The following is an 8,042-nucleotide window of genomic DNA, read 5'->3' as shown; positions in this document are numbered from 1 at the left end:
GTGAAAAAAAATGTGTATATATATATATATATATATATATATATATGTTATTTATTTCAAGCAACCTTTTTTATGGTTTTTGTTTTAGTTAACTATAATAATCTTGTTCCTACTGTACTTCTGAAACTTCCACTTTATAAAAATATATATTTTTGTCTTACAATTTAAGAAATTGATAAGGTCTTTTGGTATTTAGGACTATTAGATGACAACTTGCCCAATTAATTTTAATGTTTATAATGTAATGCAATTGTAAAAATTTGTTTTTTATAAAAATATGTCATGTTTATAATATGCCCTGCCCCTGACTACTTCTCAGATCGTTTCTATGACCCTATATTGAAGTGCTACAGATTACAGCAAAATTCCCAAGAAAACATTTTATTAAGAAAGAAAGAAACACCTGGTATATTTCTTATAAATAATAAAATGCCAGTTTATAAACTTGTAAAAAAAACTGCAAAGATGTAGAGCACCTTGGTATTTTAAAATCATACTAATATTCACTTAATAGTGATATTTTGATAAAAGCAAACTAAATAATGTCATAACTTTAAATATAGTATAGTAAATATAGTATATATTATCCAGTATATTAAAGGGACAGTTCGCCTAAAAATTAAATTGACATTCATTATATGGACAAACATTTTTCAGCATCTATTCTTTTGTGTTTCACAGAAGAAAGTCCTAGTCATTTATAACAGAATATACATTTTTAGGTGAACTATCTCTTTAAGACGTTATCATATTTATTATATGATGAGAATTTGACAATATATTGGATAGTAGGAATGACCCAGAGAGGCGTATGTTTTTCCCTCAGTCTCATCACTGTCATTTAAGGCGTCTTGCCTCGCACTGCTCCAGACTCTTAAAGAGAATGTGAGTGTGTTAGAGGGTGAGTCAGTCTCCATTAGTCTGTCTTCGCGCCTTTATGAGGTCTGAGCGTTCGGGATGAATAATTGTGCCGCTCTATGTCCGCTCCTGGCGCCACAGCTGTTTACACTCTGGCACCTGCTCCTTTTTAATTAGCTGCCGGGCCCGATCATCTCTTAATCGATTTTGAACATTAAGAAACAAAAGGGAGTCGTAGATGGGGGCTCGGGCATGGGGCGGCCCCCTCCTTCTGCAGGGGGAGGAGGGGAGAGAAGCCACCCCCTAATGAGCCGGGGCATCTTAGTGTCACACTCAGCACCGAGCCTCATCTACAGACACACAATCATCTTCAGAAATGGTCCAAAACTTTGGTGGGTTTTATTAGCTCATCAGTGCAGCCAGCACGTTAGACACCGGGACGACTGAGTGGAAACACGTTTTTTCTTCTTGCTTTTATTCTCTGTCCTTTTTTCCCTTCTTGATGCAGCGCTAAGGGTCATTGGAGATGACAGTCTTGAGCCAAATACATTTTAGAGATAAAATGTTTTGTTTGAAAAGTTCAGACGACCTACTTTGCTACTGTTGAGGCCAACAGGAAGAGAATGAAAACATATTGCTTTGTTTAATTATCAGGCAGCACTTTACTGAACATTTCTGGTGGTTGCATACCTTTTGAACTTTTGAAAAAGGAATATGTTTGTCTTATAATTTAAGGAAGGAATTCATTAAAAGGGTGCAATAGACTTTCAGAAAACAGACTAGGATTAGTTCACCCAAAAATTAAAATTCACTCTCAGTCTATCTAAGATGTAGATTTTGTTTGAGGTGTTCAGGAACAGATTTGGAGAAATGTAGCATTACATCACTTGCTCACCAATGGATCCTCTACAGTGAATGGGTGCCGTCAGAATGAGAGTCCATGTGGTTAGTGAGTCGACATGTAGCGCAACTGCGCCTTTGGTGACCCGAGTTCGATTCTAGACTCGCTGTCCTTTGCCGCTCCCGCTCCCCTCTCTCTGCCCTATGCTTTACTGTCCTATCAATAATAAAGGCATAAACACACCTAAAATATAACTTAAAAAAAAAGAGAGTCCAAACAGCTGAAAAAAAACATCACAAAAATCCACAAGTAATTTACATGAAAGAAATCCATCAGTAAGACGTTTTAAATTTAAACTGTCGCTTCTGGCCAAACTGTGCATATTTCTCACCTGATTCAGACGAGATGACTTTTTCACTGGCGATTTCAATTTTATGGATTGAGGACTCGCTAACAATCTTGATGAATTTGTTTTGTACAAACGTGCATCTTTTTGCTTCACAAGACATTATTTGGATTGCTTGTGGATTATTGTGATGTTTTTATCAGCAGTTTGGACTCTCATTCTGACGGCACCCATTCACTGCAGAGGATCCTTTGGTGAGCACGTGATGCAATGCTACATTTCTCCTAATCTGTTCTGATGAAGAAACAAAATCTTTTTTACATGTTGGATGACCTGAGGGTGAGTAAACTTTCAGCAAATAGTCACTTTAGGGTGAACTATTTCCTTTAAAATAGAGATAAAACATTTTAACTGAAAAGTTCAGATGACCTGCTTCACTGCTCTACTGTGGCCAATGGGAAGCATTTAATATGTTTGCTTTGTTTAATTGTCTGGTTGCTCTTTACCGAACATTTCCGGTGGTTTGCGGCGATTGAGCAATCTCGTAATCCGCTGGTACGTGTTTGTGGTGAGCTTCCATGGCTGCTGATCTAGTCTGTTGAGAGAAGCTATTGAACACAGACTCTGTGTGCAACGACGTGCTCATCGATTCCAATTACTCTAAATCTTCACATTACCGTCGGCGAGCAGCAGAGACAAGAACATTTGCAGTAATGACCGAAAAATCAAATTGCGGTGATTGTTTTACTGTTCCTTGGTAAACAGAGATGTTTGTTTAGTAATATCTGCCCATATATTGATTGTACTGAAGGCATTATTAGCCCAGCTGAGGACCCGGCCATGTGGCACTAACGGAATGAACATCAATCGCAGAAGTCAATCATCTGTCACTCATCTTGTCAGCACGCAAACAAGCGACCCGACCTAGATTTACCCTAAGCCAGGGGTGCCCAACCCTGGTCCTGGAGATCTACCTTCCTGCAGAGTTCAGTTCCAACCCTGATCAAACACACCTGTCTGTAATTATCAAGTGCTCCTTCAGACCCTAATTAGTTGGTTCAGGTGTGTTTGATCAGGGTTGGAGCTAAACTCTGCAGGAAGGTAGATCTCCAGGGCCAGTATTGGGCACCCCTGCCCTAAGCTATGCGTTCTTTTGCCTTGACTGTAGAAAATGTAACAAGAGAAAACAAAAAGGGAAAAGGTCAAACAAAATAAAAATGCTTAGGATTCAATAAAGATAATATATTTAGTAGGAAAAAAAATAATTAGAATGCATTCGTCTAACATTAAAGCCGAAGTGTGTTGCTTCTGTGTTGTTTTTGGACTTGCTCAAATAGGACACGCCTCCTGTCTGCTGTTGGTTAGCCAAACAGATAGTCCCGCCCCCAAACTCACTATTGGTTGAACTGATGTTACTGTGTCTGGTCAAATTGGTTTGAAAGCACAACAGAGCCAGATGATACTTTTCAGTTAATTTCACTTTACAAATGTTGTAGGTAGTCAGAAGATGGTATTTTATCTTGACAAAAATGTAAAAAAAAAAAAAATAAATCAAAATAAAGTAAATCAAAATGACTTTTAGTAAAGTGATTGAATAAATAAATAAATAAATGCGGTTCTTTTGAACTTTCTATTCAACAAAAATATTAAACAGGACAGCAGTTTTCAACATTGATAATAAATGTTTTTATGCATCAAATCAGCATGTTAGAATGATTTCTGAAGGATCATGTGACAATTAAAAATGAAGTAATGGCTGCTAAAAATACAGTTTTGCATCACAGAAATAAATGACATTTTAAAATATATTAAAGTAGAAAACAGCTACTTTAAATTGTAATAATATTTCACAATATTTCTACTTTTACTGTATTTTTGATCAAATAAATGCAGCCTTGATGAGATTTAGAGAGATTTAGTCAGCATTAAAATATCTTATCAAGCCCTTTTGAATTTGATTCAGCATTATTTCCACCAGTGTAGGTCTGATGTAAGAGAAGACATCTTTACCTCTCGGTCCAAAAAGGGGGGTGAAATAGGCTCATAATGGCCTAATGACACAATGACAAGCAACACAGTCTTTTACAATCCCACCGAGGTCCTAAATTTACTGACAGCTTGAGGGGAGCTGGGCTCATTTCTCTATGGCCAATAAATGGACGGTCGATTCAACAGGCCACCGGTTCGAGGCTGCTCTAATTCACCACCCGTGTCATAAATCTCCTTGCTCGACTGCTTTAAACATACGTGCCACACAGGATGCCTTTATTTGTTTCTCTCTAGCCTTAATTGCATTTCACTGATTTCAGTTTTCATTTACACGGTTATGCACAATATTTTCTGTAGTCAGAGAGTGGGCGTCCTTGCAGAAATCCTGGCAAACCGTCTCAGAGTAGGCGATCGGGAGCTTGTAACCCGTAGGCCGTGTGTAATCCACACTGGTTGTCGCTTTGTGTTGTGGAAAGCCTCAGTTGATGTGTAGCGTAAAAGAAATCAGTATTTCCAGTTCTAAAACTCTACTGAATGTTTATTTTAAAATAAAATTCAACATGATGTGGATACTGTATATACTATATATATATTCCCATATGGAACTGAACTGTTTTGCCTTTGTAGGAGAGTATGAATATAAAATATAAATGAAGTAACAAAAAGTAATCGTAACAGATGGTAGCCTAGAGTCTTCAGCATATTGCATTTTTTTAATTAATAATTTTAATTTAGAAAGTAAAAAATATAATAATTTATAAAATAAAAATACTTATTTTAGAATGTTTAAAAAAATACTCTTATAATTATTGCATTTTATAATTATAAAAAATAACTTTTTATAATTATTGCCTTTATTAAAATAGCAATTTAATGTTAGAAATATATAAAATACTTATATTGACATATATGTTGTTACAAAATTAATGTAATATTATTCATGATTTATTAATTTGTTATTGACATTATATAAATTAACAGCACTAACATATGCAGTTATTACACTAAAATGATATTGTGCAATATATATATATACTGTATATATATATATATGTGTATGTTTGAAATAATAGATATAGAGGATAATAATTGAAGTTAACCTACATGTTACATCTAAAATAGTACACTGTTAAAAATACAGCATTCATACAGCATGCTACTTTTTTTTTTTATAACACAACGTCAAGTGAAATGTGTTTGTCACTTTTATTTATGTGTGTGTTTTTACTTTTATCTTTTCAAAGTTCTTCAATATGGTCTATATTGTGTGTTGTTTGGTTTCCAGACATCATTTGTGATGAAGCGTGGCGCTAATCTAACAAGTTACAGCAGGATAAAAAAAGCATTTCTTACTAATCAGGGACAAGGCCATATGGATGGAGTTTGATTACATTAACTTTAATTAACATTACTGTCATCTGTGTGTGATTAGTGGACAGATGTTGGGTAAGGCCTGCAGTCTGTGAAGGTACTGTAATGTGGATCTCAGGTGCAGGCGCAGGCGCAGGCGCAGCCTCTCTCTGGATGTCTGGCATTTCAGCGGGCTGGAGCGAGGGGGGATTTCCAGTCCTCTTTCTCATTCTTTTCAGGAGGATGGGAGGGGATTTATTTAACCTGCTGTCAGACACAGCTGGTGGCCACAAGAGGGAGCTCTGGATATGTATTTATTCTGGAGAGGCGTGTTTGTGTCTTCGGGAGTGTTTAATGCCAGTTTCAGCCCATGTTTTAAAGAAATGTGTGAAATCAAATGTGATGCTGGGCTGCTGGCACTATAAAAAAAGCACTATGGCGGTAACATGGTTCACTTATGGCACCAGATGGTAATACCATGGTACTTTTATATATATCATAGTAGCTTACTGTTACTGGTTTTTAAATGGTGCTGTAAAGTGCTTAAAATAATAATAATATGGTACTATATAAAAGCAATTGTGGTTTCTCAAATAAATAAATAAATTTGGTTGTCAAATCAAAATTGTGAACATTTATAGGGATTTTAGTGTTAGAAAGTATGTTTGATATTTAAAATAAAAATAATTAACCAGCCTTGGGGCTACAGATAATAATTAGCCACCTTTGCTAAATCTGGCACATTTTACATTGATTTTATGTACTATTAATGTGCATTGTCCCTGGTTAAAAAATTTAAAAAAAATAATATATCATATTGGTGTCCAAACAAAATAGCATTGCCATAAACAAATCACTCTCTCTTCCAATATCTTTTTATGGAAATACTGTGGTATTTTGATATACCTGTATATAATAGTAGCCTACTGTTACTGGTATTTAAATGGTACTGTAAAGTATTTAAAAGAATACCCCCCCCCCAAAAAAAAAAAACGAAACAATAAATAAATAAATAAAAAGTTGGTTGTTGTCAAATCAAAAATTACAACATTTATAGGGATATTAATGTTAGAAATTATGTTTAATTTTTTTTTATTTTTTTTAAATAATCAATCTGCCCTGGGGCTAAATCTGGCACATTTTACATTGATTTTATATAATGTGTATTGTCCCTGATCAAAAAGTAATAATAAATAATTTATCATATTGGTGTCCAAAGCACATTTTTTGCATGGGTTGTCCATAAACACAATAGCGTTACCATAAAAAAATCTCTCTCTCTCAATATCTTTTTATGGCTTATACTATGGTACTATGATATATATCATGGTAGCCTACTATTTGATTACCATATTCATATGTTATTTATGTTAGCATCCAAAAAGTGATATTATTATGTTTTTATCCATATTTTTTCCTCATGTATATGTATGGTACATTTCGTAAGGACGAGAAAGCCTTTAATTTCTCACTGAATTAAAATTGCAGTGCTGCCAATTATATGCATTATATATAATATGCACATTTTATGTAATATGTGCATATTAGTTATTAGCATTATTTTATTAACCAGATTGATCTGTTTGGTGGGAAGACAGGTCATATTAGTTTAAAATGGATTTGTATTATGGTAGCTGGTTTCAAGCTTAAACCAGCTTGACTAAGATGGTCTACCAGGTCAAATCCAGGTCTACCAGCTGAAATTCCCACTAATAACCTGTTAGACTAGCTTGGCCCCATCTTTCAAACAGGGAAAACTTGTAGTACTAATACAGAAAGACAAATACAGTGGGACTGAAATAATTTTCCTTGTTTGTCTTCAGATTTGTCGCATGGATGCACATTTCTCAGGACTGGAGCAGTTCCTGTTTGTGTCAGATGAAGTCAGTGAGGCCTGGTGTCAATGACGCTCCGGATCTTCACACACCTGCTGGAGATCCAGCATCACACCTAGCAGCCCCAGAGTCAGACTGTGACCCAGGTAATGAAGCTTCCAGAGCGGAAGATCAAATCACTTTCACACACCCTGAGCCCGGATGTGTCGGCCTAACAAACACCATAAGCTCTGCAGTGAACTGGGGAAGCATATGTCCACTGGAATATTTGTAGCAGAAGAAAAAGAGGGCCGGAGAGAGAGAGAGAGAGAGAGAGAGAGAGAATGGGAGACGGCCGAGTTTCCCCAGAATTCTCAGCAGGCAGGAACATCTCGGGGTCAGCGGCACATATCTGCACGGATTATCACGCTGTCACACTCCGCCTCACGCCAGCGGATAACAAGCCAGCCTGCTGCTGAAAGGAGGAGGGGGCACGAGGAGAGAGTGACAGAGACGACACACACGTCCACACACACACACACACACACACACACAACATATTTGCATAACACACGGTCAAGAGTGTGTGCTGCATAGAGAACATGAACTTTCAAGTGGCCTACCTTTATAATGTGATTTAAGACAGTGTTGGTCTCTACGCTGCTAAAAATGAGTTCTTAATGAGTTTCTAATTAGTCTTTGACTTAAAACATCTAATTAAAAAACATCTAAAAATCATTAAAACAAGATGAATTTACTTGAAAATGAAGATGTAAAGACTTGTTAAGACTTTTTTTTTTTACTTAAGTGCACTTATATATATACAATCTCTGAAAACTAGCCG

The sequence above is a fragment of the Sinocyclocheilus rhinocerous genome, unplaced genomic scaffold, assembly GCF_001515625.1.
Source record: "Sinocyclocheilus rhinocerous isolate Xijiao unplaced genomic scaffold, SAMN03320098_v1.1 scaffold1697, whole genome shotgun sequence".
In the NCBI taxonomy this organism is placed as follows: Eukaryota; Metazoa; Chordata; class Actinopteri; order Cypriniformes; family Cyprinidae; genus Sinocyclocheilus; species Sinocyclocheilus rhinocerous.
The sequence above is the reverse complement of the archived record's forward strand: the minus strand, read 5'-3'. Positions refer to the sequence as shown.